At 35.2% G+C, this 22,458-nt stretch overlaps 3 long non-coding RNA genes across 3 annotated transcripts; 1 reads left to right on the top strand and 2 right to left on the bottom strand.

The window, feature by feature from the left end:
- Nucleotides 1-1,145: 1,145 nt before the first annotated feature.
- On the bottom strand, nt 1,146-7,349 carry LOC127835060 (uncharacterized). The gene is made up of 4 exons (XR_008028325.1): nt 6,784-7,349; nt 6,094-6,205; nt 3,347-3,427; nt 1,146-1,796 (listed from the first exon to the last, which is right to left on the bottom strand). It is a non-coding gene; the product is annotated as an uncharacterized LOC127835060 (long non-coding RNA).
- A 172-nt stretch (nt 7,350-7,521) lies between these two features.
- Nucleotides 7,522-13,731, top strand: LOC127835072 (uncharacterized). Its single transcript, XR_008028332.1, has 4 exons — nt 7,522-8,089; nt 8,666-8,777; nt 11,434-11,514; nt 13,073-13,731. It is a non-coding gene; the product is annotated as an uncharacterized LOC127835072 (long non-coding RNA).
- A 3,178-nt stretch (nt 13,732-16,909) lies between these two features.
- Nucleotides 16,910-19,916, bottom strand: LOC127835071 (uncharacterized). The gene is made up of 2 exons (XR_008028331.1): nt 19,300-19,916; nt 16,910-17,595 (listed from the first exon to the last, which is right to left on the bottom strand). It is a non-coding gene; the product is annotated as an uncharacterized LOC127835071 (long non-coding RNA).
- Between the last annotated feature and the right edge of the window lie 2,542 nt (nt 19,917-22,458).

Raw genomic sequence — 22,458 nt, 5'->3', positions numbered from 1 at the left:
TGACTTGTGTTTCTTGTAATATTATTTGTAAGCAAATTTGGCTGTAGTATTAGATGCATGCTGTACAAGATACTGTAGAGCAACATTATATTGTTTGAGTATGAATAGATAATTCAAGGTGCACAGCCATTAATTTTGACCTCCACCATCTCCGATTTTGGTTAGACAGTTGCAAGTTACTTGCATTAGTATGATGTCTTAAAAATTAGTATAATTGCTGTTGTGTTATTATTAACCTTTTCCTGCTCTGAGGAAATTTTAAAATTTCTACATGCAAACATCATAAAACCAGAACAGCCTGCAAGTAACTCACAATCTGTTCAGGTTTTATGCTGTTTGCTGCTCATCAGTATCCATGGGTTGGAAACAAAGCCTTTAAAACTTTAATATAGTAAGAAAGGTGTTAAATTAAATTTATTCTCGAATGTGTCTTAGTGCGTTTTTGAGTGGTACAGGGTTAAATGTCTCATTTTGTTTTTGATTATCTTTGGTTTATTGAACATATATGAGCCTTGCTCTGTGAAAAAGGGGTTTAATGCATGTACGTTAAGTATCGTCCCTGATTAGCCTGTGCGGTCTGCCCAGGCTAATCTGGAGTGCTCATGCATTAAACCACTTTTTCACAGAGCAAGGCTCATATGTATTAGACAGCGCATTCAAATAATACAATTTAAATCTGAATCTTTTATTTAGTTGCAATACCTTAAAGCTTACTATGTTTGCAGTTTTAGTGAAAACACAAACTTTTAATCAAAGAAGCATATAATGTGTATTACTCATTTAATCAACTTCCACTTTATTCCATACACGTGTTCGACTCTGTGACATTATGTTCTGTCAAAGCTTTTTATTGCAAATTTATTAAACATAAATTGGTAACCTTGGGTATCCAAAAGGAATCCAAATTTTACTAGCCATAGACTTTCCAAAATGCAATTGTTTCTGAGAAGTATTTTTCTCTAGAAGGTGGCAAAACTCCTAAGCAATTCCTTTTTGGGCTAATGGTAGGGCTTATGCGTGTAACACCCATTGACAAATTATTAAATATACATTGAAAGGTCATTGTTCACAAAACAGATCATGATATAACATGATGCAGCATTTTGTACTATATCAAATTAAATGTTGCTGAAAACAGTAGAATATTCAAATTATGGACATTTTATTCTGTTAATAATGCTATCTTTCTAACATTACAAATCAATAAAGCATGCTTAACAATAGCAGAACTCTTTTGACTTTTAATTATCTTTTCCAGTCTTTAAATCTTTACAAAATTCATTGTCCCACTAACACCATCTTAAAAACAGGTTATGGCTTCCAATTGTTAATCAACTATAAAGCATGAACAAAGGCACAAATATCGCAGTATCTTTTGCAAATGATACAAATGTCCATGGCCTCGATACTGAACAAAAAGCAAGATTTCTTGTCAGGCGGTAAGCTGAATCCTTGAGAACATTCGAAAAATGTCCATTTAATGCGCCACTGGGCCGTTCCTATTTAAATGGGCATCATGCACAGAACTTGGCCATCCAGGTCATATGTCCAAACATTTCAAGTAACTGTCACAGACTGCTTGAAGAACTAAACTGCTGATAAACAAGGACCTATGCTCAGATGTTGAAGCAGGACATGCACTGTGGGTTCCATCAACAGTCCAATCATTCTACATCATTCAGGAAATTCATAGGCAATGATCTTCAGCTCATGACGAGATTCTGGAAATCTGAAGTACTGCTCCATCATTGCTGACAAGACTCTACATGTTGAAATGACTGTGTAATGTTGAGTCCCTGAAATACAAAAGTAAAATTCATGCTAGAGTTTAGCCATATTAATTATGCTTGATTGCATTGAAAGCTTTATGCTTATTAAGACATTCTAGAGTCCGTTTTCTGGGAGTAATCAGTACTTTGTATATATGAAGATAAAGAGACCGCTAATAAACAGGGTTGAACCCAAAATGTTCCCATCACTAGGTGAACACCATATCCACTACGCCAGCCTGACAAAGTAAATGAAGTGAAGCTTCTAAGTTATGTCTCATTTGATTGTCAACAAGAGCACGCCCTGCAGGTTCAGACCTCTCATCTATTTTTTTAAAGTTGAAGGGACCTATCTCAATACTTCAATCACAAAGGAGGGAGAGGTGGGGTGGAGAAGGGTGTATAGTGTGGTGGTGTGGTCATTTATTACACTATCTTCCAAAAATGAAAAAATGATAAAAATAAATATTTGTGTTTTTTAGCCATGTTTAAAAAAAATGGGCAGGGGGTATAGTGTGAGGGTGTGGTCATTTATTAGATGATCTTTCAAAATGAAAAAAAAAGTACTTTTTTCTTTTTTTGGGGGGGGGGCGTGGGGGATGGTTTGGGTGGAGTCTATTGTGGTATGTCAGATAAGAGTTGCTTTGTAACGCTTGTAAAGAAGTTATGGAAATTTTAGCAAAATTTAATAATTTCACCTTGAGAGTCATGGTCATTCAAAGGTCAAGGTAAAATTCAACTTGCCAGCTACAGTAACTTATGATAGCATGACAGTATTTGAAGTTTGAAAGCAATAGCCTTGATACTTGAGAAGTAAAGTAGATCAAAACACAAAATTTAACCATATATTCAAAGTTACTAAGTAAGAAAAGGACCATAATTCTGTCAAAATGACAACCAGAGTTATTCAACTTGTCCTGTACTGTCCCCTTATGATAATTTGCGAGTGTTCCCAGTATGAAAGCAATATCTATGATACTTTAGGAGTAAAGTGGACGAAAACACAAAACTTAACAAAATTTTCAATTTTCTAAGAATAAAAAGGGCACATAATACTTTCAAAATGCCAGTCAGAGTTACATAACTTTGTCTGCACAGTCCCTTTATGATAGTAAGTGTTGCAAGTATGAAAGCAATAGCTTTGATACTGTAGGAATAAAGTGGACCTAAACACAAAACTTAACCAAATTTTCAATTTTCTAAGTATAAGAAGGGCACATAATTCTGTCAAAATGCACGCCAGAGTTATCTAACTTTGCCTGCCCAGTCCCCTCATGGTAGTAAGTAAATAAGTTTTATACTTGATACTTTATGAGAAAAGTGGACCTAAACACAAAACTTAACCGGACGCCGACGCAGACGCCGACGCCAAGATGATGACAATATCTCTTTTTTTTCAAAAAAAAAAGATGAGCTTATAAATAAAATGTAACATATTGCAAACTTGATTACACGATTTTTCATAAATACTCTTTCAGCTTTTTATTTATATATGAAGGCTAGGGTCACTTTCTGCGAGCCTTACAAAAAAACTAACTATATTTGCAATTGTCAAGACTCCTTCACATACAATTTACCTTTGCTTATTCCAATATCCTTTTGCCAACCAACATTGTGCGGTCACGTACCATACATGGTTCCACAGTTGTACAGAATTCCTACAAAATAAATGAAGTATACATTTACAATTCAAATTTCTTTTCAAAGAATGTGTAGGTAACTAAATTCCCTATACATTACTTTAATGTCATAAAATAAATTTCAAACAAGGGCTGTTTGTAAAACATGCATGCCCCCCATATGGATTGTCAATTGCTTGTGGCAGCCATTGTGTGAATACGTTTTTTGGCACTGTGACCTTGACCTTTGACCTAGTGACCTGAAAGTCAATAGGGGTCATCTGCGAGTCATTATCTATGTACCTATGAAGTTTCATGATCCTAGGCATAAGTTCTTGAGTTATCATCCGGAAACCATTTTACTATTTTGGGTCACCGTGACCTTGACCTTCGACTTAGTGACCTCAAAATCAATAGGGGTCATCTGCGAGTCATGATCAATGTACCTATGAAGTTTCATGATCCTAGGCATAAGCGTTCTTGAGTTATCATCGGGAAACCATTTTACTATTTAGGGTCACTGTGACCTTGACCTAGTGACCTGAAAATCAATAGGGGTCATCTTCGAGTCATGATCAATGTACCTATGAAGTTTCATGATCCTAGGCAAAATCGTTCTTGGGTTATCATCCGGAAACCATCTGGTGGACAGACATATGGACATTCGGACCGACATGTGCAAAACAATAATCCTGCTCTTCTTCGGAGGGGGGCATAAATATTTAACAGATATTTAACAAAAATTAACTTGATTCATCAAATTAATCAGTATCGAATAATAGACCAGTTTCACAATATGAACACCGATACTATTTATAGATATCAATCATATCACCTGACGCGTTGAATTGCAGAACAAGGCTGAACGTGGAACTGCATTTTCTTTTGCTATGCAAATTGCGTTGAATATCAAGATTATAATGCGCACTTGACACTGGTTACAATTAAGTCAAACATATGAATACAGACAACCATCACATGTCATGCTGTGTTAAGTAAAAAAATTGATAAGTAATTCAAATATAAAAATTATAACACCTAAATAATGATTCAAGGACATAAGTTATGTACTATTAGTGTATATTAATGAATTATATTTAATCTTTATATATAACAATAGATGTGTTCATCAGAAACACAATGCCCACTACTGCGCCGCTTTTAATTATACATATATTTTTTTAACCTTTGACCTTGAAGGACGACCTTGACCTTGAACTTCCACCACTCAAAATGTGCAGCTTCATGAGATACACATGCATGCCAAATATCAAGTTGCTATCTTCAATGTTGCAAAAGTAATGGCCAACGTTAATTTTTTTTCGGACAGACGGACAGACTGACATCCTGACTGACTGACGGACAGTTCAACTGCTATATGCCACCCTTCCAGGGGCATACAATTTCCAGTTACCCATAAGCATCAGAGTAAATGTGGTCTGAAGACTAAACATCGATTATTGCACAAATCGAAGTCATAAATTAGCAGTATACAATACTAAGTATTGTAAGACTACAATTTTCAAAGGTAGGATGTGTACAATTTCATGAATTATAGAACGTGTAAGAGTTGAATCAAGCATCAGACAAAGTCCTATCAAATAGAAGAAAATGACACAAATGTTTAGCATTAAATTTTTGAAATATTAAAAATATATAGGTATAAAGCACTTTATAATTATGATAAAACTGGCTAATATGTATACAGTATTTAGTTTCTGACAATCTTTTTGGACAGATGACTTTCAATGTTGACAATATCTTTTATGTTCAGTAAAAGCAACAATTGAGTATTTGGCGTTAAATTATTCCAAGAAACGGCTACGCAATGCTACAACCATGAGACGCCATGGTCACATGGAGGTGTCATTAATTGTGTTAAATGACCAGATGACCAGATATCTACAAAATGTGGTTTATGACATCACGTTGTTATTTAGTATTTGTCTGCACAGTATCTGATCATAAAGAGGTTATGGGTTTGTGCTGAATACAGGGGAATTTAAACGCAAGATCTATCAATAAATAAAATAATTGATTAATCGCCCAAATAATGCGAAAACAAAGAGTGTCAGATAATCCAATAAGTTTAAGACTGTCAATTTACACACACTAAGAATTGAAAGCCATACTTGGAGTGTCAGAGTTTGTGCAAAAAAAAAGAATACAAACAAGAATACAAACAAGTACTTTAATCAAGAAAATGTATTTCATATATTGGCACTTAAAATGGAAAGTATATATTAAGTAATTAATGGCTATTTCTGACGAAGTCAACTTGTGTTGGCAATATCATTAAGTAGATCTAGCTGAATGATCAAAAGCAGAGCGATATTGCGATGCACTATTAGAAATCTCTACACGTTCAGCCTCATTCTGGAATTCTGCAATCATTTGACTACCTGCTATATTGGCTTATTGTGAAAAGGGTCTATTCACTTATAAATACTTTAAAGAAGTAGATTTTCCATCACTCTACAGCTGTTGGGCTTTCTTAAAGGAAGTTTGGGAGTAAAATAAATCTACTCCAAGTTTTTATCACAAAAAACTTCCAACAAGTGGAGAATTAGCCGCATTTAGTGGATGATTTAGAAACATGATTAATTTAAATTAGATCTACATGTAATAGCTATTGAAAAGTTAAGTTATCCAGTTATTCTTGCTGCAATGTGGATAAGAATAATACAAACCAATAGCTGACAAACCTGATATCAGTGATATGTTGACCTTTGAAGTCGAAATTGAGACCTGAAATCTGTCTGTATAGAGAGGCACAATTTGTTTGGCATATCTTCAACCATTACTGGCAACACACACCTACAAAATTTATATATAAATTATATTAAAACATAAATTTATTAATAATTTTATTTATTAATTTATGACGAAATGTTTAAATCTAGGTCAGCTATAACGAAACTAAAAACGGATTAAAAACAATACCTTATTTTAATTAATAGGTTGAAAACAAAAATAAATGTATTAATATATTGACGTTCAACATGAACGAATACAAGACACAAGTACATTACATTACATTAAGTTATTATTTCAGTCGCATTCGGAGAAAACTGGGCTTAGTGCATGTGCGTAAAGTGTCATCCCAGATTAGCGTAAGCCTGTGCAGTCCGCACAGGCTAATCAGGGACGACACTTTCCGCATAAACTTCATTTTCGGTAAGGAGGGACTTCCTTGAAATTAAAAATACCATAAAAGCGGAAAGTGTAATCCCTGATTAGCATGTGCGGACTGCACAGGCTAATCTGCGATGACACTTTACGCACATGCATTAAGCCCAGTTTTCTCAGAACGCGGCTCATTTAATTAACAATTGTCAACATTATGCATATTATCGGATAGTTTTACACAATATTAAAAAAGTACAAATACAAACCTGGTAATACATGTAAATGATCGTATGCAATACAGTTATTGATCCCAATCTGATCTATTTCCGAATTATCTGCGAATCCATCGAGTAGAAACAATAACCATGCAATTCGCTCCGCCATCTTGAAACGTTATACTTACTGAACGCACTGATTGTGTTGCATTTGTTACAAAGTATCTGATTGGTTATTTCTAAGTATCGGATCCAATCAAATTTTTCGGGTAACTAGGGATTCTAACACCTAACAACCCGAGATTTGTACAGTAATTCAATGCTTAATTTTCGCGGACGATATTTGTGTTCCGCGCTTTTTGGATCTGGTATTTACTGGATTTTCTCTCTTTAATAGACTTCTTAAAATAGCATTCTACAATCTCCGCGCGATTTTAAACACTACTATTTGTACAGAGTAGATAAATAACGTTCCGCGCGATTAATTGAGCCCGCTTTTTCTACAGGGTTGAAAAATAATTGCTCCGACGGAAAATATATGAAAGTTCCGCGCTTTTTAGATTTCGATTTGTATGTAGTGTTTTATGGCCATGCTGGCATTGGTTTTTCGCGGAAAGTGAAAGTTCCGCGAAAAATGTCAATCCCGATATTTACTATATAAGTATATGTATTTTAGCGGGGGTCCCCTTTGGCTTTCCATAGTTTTCTATGGAAAGCCAAAGGGGACCCCCGCTAAAATACATATACTTATATAGTAAACATCGGGATTGTCATTTTTCGCGGAACTTTCACTTTCCGCGAAAAACCAATGCCAGCATGGCCATAAAACACTACATACAAATCGAAATCTAAAAAGCGCGGAACTTTCATAGATTTTCCGTCGGAGCAATTATTTTTCAACCCTGTAGAAAAAGCGGGCTCAATTAATCGCGCGGAACGTTATTTATCTACTCTGTACAAATAGTAGTGTTTAAAATCGCGCGGAGATTGTAGAATGCTATTTTAAGAAGTCTATTAAAGAGAGAAAATCCAGTAAATACCAGATCCAAAAAGCGCGGAACACAAATATCGTCCGCGAAAATTAAGCATTGAATTACTGTACAAATCTCGGGTTGTTAGGTGTTAGAATCCCTAGTTACCCGAAAAATTTGATTGGATCCGATACTTAGAAATAACCAATCAGATACTTTGTAACAAATGCAACACAATCAGTGCGTTCAGTAAGTATAACGTTTCAAGATGGCGGAGCGAATTGCATGGTTATTGTTTCTACTCGATGGATTCGCAGATAATTCGGAAATAGATCAGATTGGGATCAATAACTGTATTGCATACGATCATTTACATGTATTACCAGGTTTGTATTTGTACTTTTTTAATATTGTGTAAAACTATCCGATAATATGCATAATGTTGACAATTGTTAATTAAATGAGCCGCGTTCTGAGAAAACTGGGCTTAATGCATGTGCGTAAAGTGTCATCGCAGATTAGCCTGTGCAGTCCGCACATGCTAATCAGGGATTACACTTTCCGCTTTAATGGTATTTTTAATTTCAAGGAAGTCCCTCCTTACCGAAAATGAAGTTTATGCGGAAAGTGTCGTCCCTGATTAGCCTGTGCGGACTGCACAGGCTTACGCTAATCTGGGATGACACTTTACGCACATGCACTAAGCCCAGTTTTCTCTGAATGCGACTGAAATAATAACTTAATGTAATGTAATGTACTTGTGTCTTGTATTCGTTCAGTTGAACGTCAATATATTAATACATTTATTTTTGTTTTCAACCTATTAATTAAAATAAGGTTTGTTTTTAATCCGTTTTTAGTTTCGTTATAGCTGACCTAGATTTAAACATTTCGTCATAAATTAATAAATAAAATTATTAATAAATTTATGTTTTAATATAATTTATATATAAATTTTGTAGGTGTGTGTTGCCAGTTATGGTTGAAGATATGCCAAACAAATTGTGCCGCTCTTTACAGACAGATTTCAGGTCTCAATTTCGACTTCAAAGGTCAACATATCACTGATATCAGGTTTGTCAGCTATTGGTTTGTATTATTCTTATCCACATTGCAGCAAGAATAACTGGATAACTTAACTTTTCAATAGCTATTACATGTAGATCTAATTTAAATTAATCATGTTTCTAAATCATCCACTAAATGCGGCTAATTCTCCACTTGTTGGAAGTTTTTTGTGATAAAAACTTGGAGTAGATTTATTTTACTCCCAAACTTCCTTTAAGAAAGCCCAACAGCTGTAGAGTGATGGAAAATCTACTTCTTTAAAGTATTTATAAGTGAATAGACCCTTTTCACAATAAGCCAATATAGCAGGTAGTCAAATGATTGCAGAATTCCAGAATGAGGCTGAACGTGTAGAGATTTCTAATAGTGCATCGCAATATCGCTCTGCTTTTGATCATTCAGCTAGATCTACTTAATGATATTGCCAACACAAGTTGACTTCGTCAGAAATAGCCATTAATTACTTAATATATACTTTCCATTTTAAGTGCCAATATATGAAATACATTTTCTTGATTAAAGTACTTGTTTGTATTCTTGTTTGTATTCTTTTTTTTTGCACAAACTCTGACACTCCAAGTATGGCTTTCAATTCTTAGTGTGTGTAAATTGACAGTCTTAAACTTATTGGATTATCTGACACTCTTTGTTTTCGCATTATTTGGGCGATTAATCAATTATTTTATTTATTGATAGATCTTGCGTTTAAATTCCCCTGTATTCAGCACAAACCCATAACCTCTTTATGATCAGATACTGTGCAGACAAATACTAAATAACAACGTGATGTCATAAACCACATTTTGTAGATATCTGGTCATCTGGTCATTTAACACAATTAATGACACCTCCATGTGACCATGGCGTCTCATGGTTGTAGCATTGCGTAGCCGTTTCTTGGAATAATTTAACGCCAAATACTCAATTGTTGCTTTTACTGAACATAAAAGATATTGTCAACATTGAAAGTCATCTGTCCAAAAAGATTGTCAGAAACTAAATACTGTATACATGTTAGCCAGTTTTATCATAATTATAAAGTGCTTTATACCTATATATTTTTAATATTTCAAAAATTTAATGCTAAACATTTGTGTCATTTTCTTCTATTTGATAGGACTTTGTCTGATGCTTGATTCAACTCTTACACGTTCTATAATTCATGAAATTGTACACATCCTACCTTTGAAAATTGTAGTCTTACAATACTTAGTATTGTATACTGCTAATTTATGACTTCGATTTGTGCAATAATCGATGTTTAGTCTTCAGACCACATTTACTCTGATGGTTATGGGTAACTGGAAATTGTATGCCCCTGGAAGGGTGGCATATAGCAGTTGAACTGTCCGTCAGTCAGTCAGGATGTCAGTCTGTCCGAAAAAAAAACAACGTTGGCCATTTCTTTTGCAACATTGAAGATAGCAACTTGATATTTGGCATGCATGTGTATCTCATGAAGCTGCACATTGTGAGTGGTGGAAGTTCAAGGTCAAGGTCGTCCTTCAAGGTCAAAGGTTAAAAAAATATATGTATAATTAAAAGCGGCGCAGTAGTGGGCATTGTGTTTCTGATGAACACATCTATTGTTATATATAAAGATTAAATATAATTCATTAATATACACTAATAGTACATAACTTATGTCCTTGAATCATTATTTAGGTGTTATAATTTTTATATTTGAATTACTTATCAATTTTTTTACTTAACACAGCATGACATGTGATGGTTGTCTGTATTCATATGTTTGACTTAATTGTAACCAGTGTCAAGTGCGCATTATAATCTTGATATTCAACGCAATTTGCATAGCAAAGAAAATGCAGTTCCAGGTTCAGCCTTGTTCTGCAATTCAACGCGTCAGGTGATATGATTGATATCTAAAAATAGTATCGGTGTTCATATTGTGAAACTGGTCTATTATTCGATACTGATTAATTTGATGAATCAAGTTAATTTTTGTTAAATATATGTTAAATATTTATGCCCCCTTCCGAAGAAGAGCAGGTTTATTGTTTTGCACATGTCGGTCCGAATGTCCATATGTCTGTCCACCAGATGGTTTCCGGATGATAACCCAAGAACGATTTTGCCTAGGATCATGAAACTTCATAGGTACATTGATCATGACTCGAAGATGACCCCTATTGATTTTCAGGTCACTAGGTCAAGGTCACAGTGACCCTAAATAGTAAAATGGTTTCCCGATGATAACTCAAGAACGCTTATGCCTAGGATCATGAAACTTCATAGGTACATTGATCATGACTCGCAGATGACCCCTATTGATTTTGAGGTCACTAAATCGAAGGTCAAGGTCACGGTGACCCAAAATAGTAAAATGGTTTCCGGATGATAACTCAAGAACTTATGCCTAGGATCATGAAACTTCATAGGTACATAGATAATGACTCGCAGATGACCCCTATTGACTTTCAGGTCACTAGGTCAAAGGTCAAGGTCACAGTGCCAAAAAACGTATTCACACAATGGCTGCCACAACAATTGACAATCCATATGGGGGGCATGCATGTTTTACAAACAGCCCTTGTTTGAAATTTATTTTATGACATTAAAGTAATGTATAGGGAATTTAGTTACCTACACATTCTTTGAAAAGAAATTTGAATTGTAAATGTATACTTCATTTATTTTGTAGGAATTCTGTACAACTGTGGAACCATGTATGGTACGTGACCGCACAATGTTGGTTGGCAAAAGGATATTGGAATAAGCAAAGGTAAATTGTATGTGAAGGAGTCTTGACAATTGCAAATATAGTTAGTTTTTTTGTAAGGCTCGCAGAAAGTGACCCTAGCCTTCATATATAAATAAAAAGCTGAAAGAGTATTTATGAAAAATCGTGTAATCAAGTTTGCAATATGTTACATTTTATTTATAAGCTCATCTCTTTTTTTTGAAAAAAAAAGAGATATTGTCATCATCTTGGCGTCTGCGTCTGCGTCGGTGTCGGCGTCCGATTAAGTTTTGTGTTTAGGTCCACTTTTCTCATAAAGTATCAAGTATAAAACTTATTTACTTACTACCATGAGGGGACTGGGCAGGCAAAGTTAGATAACTCTGGCGTGCATTTTGACAGAATTATGTGCCCTTCTTATACTTAGAAAATTGAAAATTTGGTTAAGTTTTGTGTTTAGGTCCACTTTATTCCTACAGTATCAAAGCTATTGCTTTCATACTTGCAACACTTACTATCATAAAGGGACTGTGCAGACAAAGTTATGTAACTCTGACTGGCATTTTGAAAGTATTATGTGCCCTTTTTATTCTTAGAAAATTGAAAATTTTGTCAAGTTTTGTGTTTTGGTCCACTTTACTCCTAAAGTATCATAGATATTGCTTTCATACTGGGAACACTCGCAAATTATCATAAGGGGACAGTACAGGACAAGTTGAATAACTCTGGTTGTCATTTTGACAGAATTATGGTCCTTTTCTTACTTAGTAACTTTGAATATATGGTTAAATTTTGTGTTTTGATCTACTTTACTTCTCAAGTATCAAGGCTATTGCTTTCAAACTTCAAATACTGTCATGCTATCATAAGTTACTGTAGCTGGCAAGTTGAATTTTACCTTGACCTTTGAATGACCATGACTCTCAAGGTGAAATTATTAAATTTTGCTAGGATTTCCATAACTTCTTTACAAGCGTTACAAAGCAACTCTTATCTGACATACCACAATAGACTCCACCCAAACCATCCCCCACGCACCCCCCCCAAAAAAAGAAAAAAGTACTTTTTTTTCATTTTGAAAGATCATCTAATAAATGACCACACCCTCACACTATACCCCCTGCCCATTTTTTTTAAACATGGCTAAAAAACACAAATATTTATTTTTATCATTTTTTCATTTTTGGAAGATAGTGTAATAAATGACCACACCACCACACTATACACCCTTCTCCACCCCACCTCTCCCTCCTTTGTGATTGAAGTATTGAGATAGGTCCCTTCAACTTTAAAAAAAAATAGATGAGAGGTCTGAACCTGCAGGGCGTGCTCTTGTTAACAATCAAATGAGACATAACTTAGAAGCTTCACTTCATTTACTTTGTCAGGCTGGCGTAGTGGATATGGTGTTCACCTAGTGATGGGAACATTTTGGGTTCAACCCTGTTTATTAGCGGTCTCTTTATCTTCATATATACAAAGTACTGATTACTCCCAGAAAACGGACTCTAGAATGTCTTAATAAGCATAAAGCTTTCAATGCAATCAAGCATAATTAATATGGCTAAACTCTAGCATGAATTTTACTTTTGTATTTCAGGGACTCAACATTACACAGTCATTTCAACATGTAGAGTCTTGTCAGCAATGATGGAGCAGTACCTGGTACTTCAGATTTCCAGAATCTCGTCATGAGCTGAAGATCATTGCCTATGAATTTCATGAATGATGTAGAATGATTGGACTGTTGATGGAACCCACAGTGCATGTCCTGCTTCAACATCTGAGCATAGGTCCTTGTTTATCAGCAGTTTAGTTCTTCAAGCAGTCTGTGACAGTAACTTGAAATGTTTGGACATATGACCTGGATGGCCAAGTTCTGTGCATGCAGCCCATTTAAATAGGAACGGCCCAGTGGCGCATTAAATGGACATTTTTCGAATGTTCTCGAGGATTCAGCTTACCGCCTGACAAAAAATCTTGCTTTTTGTTCAGTATCGAGGCCATGGACATTTGTATCATTTGCAAAAGATACTGCGATATTTGTGCCTTTGTTCATGCTTTATAGTTGATTAACAATTGGAAGCCATAACCTGTTTTATAGGATGGTGTTAGTGGGACAATGAATTTTGTAAAGATTTAAAGACTGGAAAAGATAATTAAAAGTCAAAAGAGTTCTGCTATTGTTAAGCATGCTTTATTGATTTGTAATGTTAGAAAGATAGCATTATTAACAGAATAAAATGTCCATAATTTGAATATTCTACTGTTTTCAGCAACATTTAATTTAATATAGTACAAAATGCTGCATCATGTTATATCATGATCTGTTTTGTGAACAATGACCTTTCAATGTATATTTAATAATTTGTCAATGGGTGTTACACGCATAAGCCCTACCATTAGCCCAAAAAGGAATTGCTTAGGAGTTTTGCCACCTTCTAGAGAAAAATACTTCTCAGAAACAATTGCATTTTGGAAAGTCTGTGGCTAGCAAAATTTGGATTCCTTTTGGATACCCAAGGTTACCAATTTATGTTTAATAAATTTGCAATAAAAAGCTTTGACAGAACATAATGTCACAGAGTCGAACACGTGTATGGAATAAAGTGGAAGTTGATTAAATGAGTAATACACATTATATGCTTCTTTGATTAAAAGTTTGTGTTTTCACTAAAACTGCAAACATAGTAAGCTTTAAAGTATTGCAACTAAATAAAAGATTCAGATTTAAATTGTATTATTTGAATGCACTGTCTAATACATATGAGCCTCGCTCTGTGAAAAAGGGGTTTAATGCATGTGCACTCCAGATTAGCCTGGGCAGACCGCACAGGCTAATCAGGGAGGATACTAAATGCACATGCATTAAACCCCTATTTCACAGAGCAAGGCTCATATATGTTCAATAAACCAAAAAGATAATCAAAAACAAAATGAGACATTTAACCCTGTACCACTCAAAAACGCACTAAGACACATTCGAGAATAAATTTAATTTAAGACCTTTCTTACTATATTAAAGTTTTAAAGGCTTTGTTTCCAACCCATGGATACTGATGAGCAGCAAACAGCATAAAACCTGAACAGATTGTGAGTTACTTGCAGGCTGTTCTGGTTTTATGATGTTTGCATGTAGAAAATTTAAAATTTCCTCAGAGCAGGAAAAGGTTAATAATAACACAACAGCAATTATACTTAAGTTATTTTAAGACTTCATACTAATGCAAGTAACTTGCAACTGTCTAACCAAAATCGGAGATGGTGGAGGGCAAAATTAATGGCTGTGCACCTTGAATTATCTATTCATACTCAAACAATATAATGTTGATCTACAGTATCTTGTACAGCATGCATCTAATACTACAGCCAAATTTGCTTACAAATAATATTACAAGAAACACAAGTCATTAAAGACTTAACTTTATTGCATCAACCATTTAGCAGGAATAAAATATAAAGAGAAAAATTATGGCAATTTTTTCATCTGAACATGCAAGTCTTCATATACAATCCCATTGCATATAAAAACGACAGTTTACTATTTTTCCGTTCTATATGTCAGCATAAAGACAAGATGGTATTCACTTTGCAATAAAACACAAGCAATCATATTAAAATTGCTTTTAATTATATGAACTGTACCTTCACTAACATTCAAGAATTTTAATATAAATACATGATGAAAGATGAGCTTTTTTAACCAGGTTTTCCGAAGGAAAAAACTGGTTATTAGATTGGCGAATGCGGGCGGGCTGGCTGGCTGGCTGGCTGGCGGGCTGGCTGGCGGGCTGGCGGGCTGGCGGAACAAGCTTGTCCGATCCATAACTATGTCGTTCATTGTCAGATTTTAAAATCATTTGGCACATTTGTTCACCATCATTGGACGGTGTGTCGCGCGAAATAATTACGTCGATATCTCCAAGGTCAAGGTCACACTTTGAGTTCAAAGGTCAAAAATGGCCATAAATGAGCTTGTCCGATCCATAACTATGTCGTTCATTGTCAGATTTTAAAATCATTTGGCACATTTGTTCACCATCATGGGACGGTGTGTCGCACGAAATAATTACGTCAATATCTCCAAGGTCAAGGTCACACTTTGAGTTCAAAAGTCAAAAATGGCCATAAATGAGCTTGTCCGAGCCATAACTACGTCGTTCATTGTCAGATTTTAAAATCATTTGGCACATTTGTTCACCATCATCGGACGGTGTGTCGCGCGAAATAATTACGTCGATATCTCCAAGGTCAAGGTCACACTTTGAGTTCAAAGGTCAAAAATGGCCATAAATGTCCCTTGAGATATAACCTTCATATTTGGTATGCTTGTGTATATGGACAAGGCCTTTCCATACGCACAACAATTTTGACCCCTGTGACCTTGACCTTGAAGTAGGGGTCTGCGTTTAGGTTTCAAAATCTGCGTTTAGGTTTCGAAAAATGCTCATAACTTCTATGTCCCTTGAGATATAACCTTCATATTTGGTATGCATGTGTATATGGACAACGCCTTTCCATACGCACACAAATTTTGACCGTCCGTCCGTCCGTGTGTCCGTCCGAAAACTTTAACGTTGCTCATAACTTTTGCAATATTGAAGATAGCAACTTGATATTTGCCATGCATGTGTATCTTATGAAGCTGCACATTTTTAGTGGTGAAAGGTCAAGGTCATCCTTCATGGTCAAAGGTCAAAAAAAATAAATTCATGTGCATCTCATGGAGCTGCACATTTTGAGTGGTGAAAGGTCAAGGTCATCCTTCAAGGTCAAAGGTCTTTTTTTTTTTTTTTTTTTTTTTCACCATCAAATTACCAGTCTGCCAAAGGCTACAACAAACCTCTACTTACAAAGTTCTCATTTTTAACCAGGTTTTCCGAAGGAAAAAACTGGTTATTTGATTGGCGAATGCGGGCGGGCTGGCGGGCGGGCGGAACAAGCTTGTCCGGGCCATAACTATGTCGTGCATTGTCAGATTTTAACATCATTTGGCACATTTGTTCACCATCATTTGACGGTGTGTCGCGCGAAATAATTACGTCGATATCTCCAAGGTCAAGGTCACACTTTGAGTTCAAAGGTCAAAAATGGCCATAAATGAGCTTGTCCTGGCCATAACTATGTCATTCATTGTGAGATTTTAAAATCATTTGGCACATTTGTTCACCATCATGGGACGGTGTGTCGCACGAAAGAATCACGTCAATATCTCCAATGTCAAGGTCGCCACGACTAAAAATATATTTTTTTTTAAACAAACTTACAAAGGGGTTAATTTTGTTTGTTCATTTCAAAAGTTCAGTTTGAGTTTTCTCCCTTTATCAGATTTTTTTTTCACAATGAAAACCTGGTTTTGTGACAATTTTGTCCCTTGTCTTGTCTTAAAATAACTTGATACTTTGCAATGACCAAACAATACAACTCAACATACAAATTATCCAACAAAATATATTTTAATGACACAATATTTTTATTCAACAATAGGAATAGCTTAAGGTTGTAACATATTACACTAAAGTCACAGTGTCAATCTAAGCAAAGAGTAGAATCATAAAGAGATGTCCACAACGGATGATGTGCAAGCTGGCTCTGACTCAGATTTCCACATCAGTTGATGTGCAAGCTGGTTATTACAAGGATGTGAACAACCGATGACGTGCAAGCTCTAAGACAGATATCCACAACAGAGATTGTCCTTGCTGGCTCTGACTAATGTCCACAAGTATATAACATGCAAGCTATCTCTGACTGATGTCCTAAACATATGACGTGCAAGCTGGCTCTAACACAGATGTCCACAACAGATTACGTGCAAGCTAGCACTTACACGGATGTCCACAACAGAGGATGTGTAAGCTGGCTCTAACACTGATGTCCAAAAGAGATGACGTGCAAGCTGGCTCTTACACGGATGTTCACAACAGATGACATGCAAGCTAGCACTAACACTGATGTCCACAATAGAGGACGTGCAAGCTGGCTCTAACACGGATGTCCACAACAGATGACATGCAAGCTGGCTCTTACTCGGTTGTCCACAACAGAGGTCAGATGGGCAAGCTGGCTCTGCCTCAGATATGTACACAGAAGATGATGTTCAAGTTGGGAACACTGCTACAGCTATAAAATACAAAAACCATGTTTCATACTATCATATTATTTTACTACATGTATTTCTTCCACAATACAGAACAGTATACTCATTATTAGCATTCTGCTATTGCTATCTGAAGGTTTACCAGATGCTATGTGTGAAGATAGTTCATACCAGAAATTAGCCGAAAAACACTTTTTAGACATAATGTGCATTCTGCTTTAAGATATATAGCTCAGAATTCACTGGTTAAATCAAATTTTTTGGACTGAATTGGCGTGGCATGCAGACAAAATGTCGAGTTTTGAAACTGTGTCGTATCTGGTGTGAATCTTGAGTTATTTAATTTGGTCAGTATATCAGATGTGTACACCTGTTATATGTTAACTGTAAGAGTTTAGAATGTCTTGACAGTCATTGTGTTTGTAATACATTGTGTTATCTTTCAGATTTGTGTGACAGTTAAATATAATAATCAATAATCTTGTTCTGCATGCCGGTCAAATTGTTCCGTGGTAAACACCTACCCATTGTGGTCAACTCGTACCTGTTGTTTAGTCAATTTGTACCTACCCAAACTAAACCCGTACCCGATATACAGAAATAGGTGTAGGATGGTTAGCTTATAAGTCAAACTCATAGAGACAATTTTTATTTTCCTCTTGATGTTTCCACTTAAATTATCTAAGCATTGCTCACGCAAGTTGTCTGTTGCAGATATGTATAAGCAGCGAAAGTGTTGATGAAAATTGACACTTGTGGTTGATGTCTTTCAAGAATTTTACAATTGTGACAAAATAAGACAAATTAAACAAGTTGAATAGTTTGAATGAGGTACGAGTTGACAACAAGAGCACCGCATAACGGGTGCCACGCTCTGCTACAGGTGCTTGTCAAATTATTTTTTTTAGAGGTCACAATGACCTTGACCTAGTGACCCCAAAATGGGTGTGGCGTGTAGAACTCATCAAGGTGGATCTACATATGAAGTTTCAAAGTTGTAGGTGGAAGCACTTTGATTTTAGAGCCTATGTTAAAGTTTTATATTAGAGGTCACAGTGACTTTGACCTAGTGACCCAAAAATGGGTGTGGCGTGTAGAACTCATCAAGGTGCATCTACATATGAAATTTCAAAGTTGTAGGTGGAAGCACTTTGATTTTAGAGCCTATGTTAAAGTTTTATATTAGAGGTCACAGTGACTTTGACCTAGTGACCCAAAAATGGGTGTGGCGTGTAGAACTCATCAAGGTGCATCTACATATGAAATTTCAAAGTTGTAGGTGGAGCACTTTGATTTTAGAGCCAATGCTAAGGTTTTAGCACGACGCCTACGGCGGACGACGAGCTGGCTATGACAATACCTCGGGTTTTCTCCGAAAACGCCGAGCTAAAAATGGGTACGAGTTGACCAAGGTACGAGTTGCCTTTGGGATGAATTGCCTGTGAAGCCTTGTTCTTGTTCTTTTTAATTGAAGATGTATACGGTGCTGGACTAGAGCATACGACTGCCATAACAATAACTTGGCTCTCTACTAATTGAGCTTAAGGGAAGATGTTTCTTACACACAAACACTATATTTCATTATTTGACGACATATGATTATGACGTGTTTTTGCGGGTTTTAACAGAGACGTTTGCATATAGACAAACCGTGAAAACAACACTCGATACTCTTGAGCTGTTTTAATTGCATTAAAATTCATAATTCATGTATGTTAAATACTAACCTCATCGCTAATGTCATCAAAATTGATCACTCTTTCGCCCTTAAAAGGTTTTGTGTTAATGTGAAACAACCGTCATCATGATGACTGCATGAATGCTGGATAAGACGCGAGTTTTGATTGGTTCTTTCTAGGTGTCGGAACCAATCAAATTTTATCGCGTAACCACATAGCAACCCGAATTTCGTGCAGTAATTCAATGCTATTGAAAATCGCGCGGAGTAATGAATCTTCCGCGCGATTTTACATTAGCAACCCGCAATTTACATAGCAACCCGAGATTTGTACAGTAATTCAATGCTTAATTTTCGCGGAAGATATTTGTGTTCCGCGCTTTGTGGATTAGGTCCGCGCGATTTTATACACTACTATTTGTACAGAGTAGATAATATTAAGGTTCCGCGCGATTATTTGAGCCCGCATTCTCTACAGGGTTGAAAGATAATTGTTCCGACGGAAAATATATGAAAGTTCCGCGCTTTTTAGATTTCGATTTGTATGCAGTATTTTATGGCTATGCTGGCCTTGGTTTTTCGCGGAAAGTGAAAGTTCCGCGGAAAATGAAAATCCCGATATTTACTATATAAGTATATGTATTTTAGCGGGGGTCCCCTTTGGCTTTCCATAGTTTTCCTTGATAACCGAGGCGATGATGTTAGAAGCGTTCCGAATAGTAAGGTCACGCCTTTCAAAAGCAGCAAACGGCATTTTACCGGGAAAATAAAAAAATATTGGCGATCGATAAAGTGACATCGATATTTGATTATCTTCCAAGATATCTCGTCTTTGACCACTTATTACCCAATATGATTATTGCGATTTTGATGATTGTAAATTGAGGAATGCGCGCGGGTGAATTGTACAGTAAACGTCCAAAGAATGTTGTAGTCGTTTACTGTTAAAATATCAATAATCGATCACAAATCACAATTAAAAATAACAATTGTATTGGCTAGGTAAATAGTGACCTTCCATAAGTAGTTACTGTCAGACTATTTCTGTACTGAAATGGGCCGTATACATTCAATGGAGTTGGAAAAGAGGCAATATTGTTTATATTGTTCCAATCACAATGTGTTTTAATTGCAAAACAGCAGTTCTTTTAGTTTTAGGTAACGGAAAAGGAAAATGTTTTAAAATTTACAGATGAAATCAAACGCTAAATTTATCAACTTAATATAATTAGCAGTAATAACCTATTCTGTGCCTGTTTTTCTTTGGTAATAACTTCAACCACTTGAATTTGAGTGGCGTGAACTAACCGAATTTGACAACATACATACCACAAAATATGCAAGATTTCATGCTCCAAACGGGTTCCTTACAAACCGCATGGTGCTGTCGGGGGTCAGTGTCGCTTCTTTCATCAGTCCAATAAAGGCCATAAAGTAAGTTGTAGCTATGGACACTTGATCTTTATCGTAGATGATCTGTTTGTGGCTTTTCTGACTACTGTAGTCAAATCTGTCAAAGTGATTTGAAAAAAGAACGTACTAAACACGAATTTACTGTAATTACTGCTGTTGACATATGCAGAGGCCATAAAATAAAACAGTTTGGAATAGGAAAAAATAGTTGCTGTGCTATTCTGATTGTATCTATCTTTTAGACTGTTTAATTTGTTTATTTTTTTTAATTCAGGTTTTCCAGTCATATAACGCCTGCTGATTTCAGAGATACTTGATGTGATTTCTTATAAAATATAACCAACATAGGTATATAAATCGGCCTTATTTGCACTCGTTAGTCTGTATTCTGGACAGTTCGGACAATAATATGGGTGGGTAGTGTAGACTAAATTTGTTACCAAAAAATATGCTCACACAATGTACCAAGTGCAATACAAACAGAACACAACATTAATGCAACACTCATGTACGTTACCAGAAATATCACTGTTTGTCTATTTATGTATATAAATTACAGAATCTAATATAAATAATTTTTTTCTATATATTTTTAAGATAGTTTTACTATTGCAGTGATGGTTATATTTAAGCTATCTAAACAGAACAAAGTTGTTAAATTATAAATTAAATGAAAACGTAAACTTCCATTTGAGTGTTGGGTTAACATATTTTTGTTTTTATTGCATAATCAGCCATTAATACTTTGATTAAATACAAGTAATTTTTGATTACGGTGCCAATCTGTGTATATAAAAAATATTTACATCGATCATTCGATTATTAAAAACTGTACGTTTATGATTAAAGTAATCATTGTTAATATAAATAAATGTTCCTTTTCTTTTTCAATTTTTAACTGATTGAAATACGAACGGAATACGATAAATACTATTTTGTAATGGTTCTGTAAACATATGTACTTGGTTTTAGTATTCAAAAGAAGTCAGAACTATTTACGCGATAAAAAAGAAGCATCAATACAAAAAATATGGATACATATTTTAATAAACACATACACGTTTCTAACTATTTAAAAGTTACACAGGTCTAGGTCTTAATCAACAAAAATACACAAACAATGTGCACCTGTATAGGTTAATTTTTCGAACAAACTATTTTTATACAACACGCGTATCATTGAAACAATAAACGTTTAAGCAATGAATTAATTGTATAAATTCATTATTCAACGATACAAGCAGATAATGTCAAAAGCAAATAGAAAATTAATTGCAGAGACCTCCCATAGATAATTGACCAGTCGCCAAATTATCGATCGCTCCGCCCACATAGTCACCTGGTCTAGTGATTAGAAAACTCCGACAAGCAGATCGCAATTATAGCGGATTACGTGAGGGAAATTCTATATTTGTAATGATGTAATATGTTCTTTTCTATAATATAAGTTATTAAAGCCGCACACTAAACTAAACTGCTTTGTAAAACGTTAATACAATCATAAATACTTTAGAGAGAAATGGCGTAATCAAAATAAATGAGTTAACGGCAGACTGACTATCAGAAACGTTTCTTATACATATTATATAGGGAGTTGATGAAAAATCCGTTGTAAAAATGAGCATTTATTTCATATTGATTTTGAACTTGTATTCAACCGTCTGACAGTGAACCCGATGGCTATTCATATATAATTTTGAAAATATTTTTATTAACCATAAATGAAATAAAATGCATATTAGACCATCTGTTAATGGAACCACGAAATTAGGCCTGTATTAAATTATGGTTACAA

Source organism: Dreissena polymorpha, chromosome 1, assembly GCF_020536995.1.
Source record: "Dreissena polymorpha isolate Duluth1 chromosome 1, UMN_Dpol_1.0, whole genome shotgun sequence".
Classification (NCBI taxonomy): Eukaryota; Metazoa; Mollusca; class Bivalvia; order Myida; family Dreissenidae; genus Dreissena; species Dreissena polymorpha.
The sequence above is the reverse complement of the archived record's forward strand: the minus strand, read 5'-3'. Positions and strand labels throughout refer to the sequence as shown.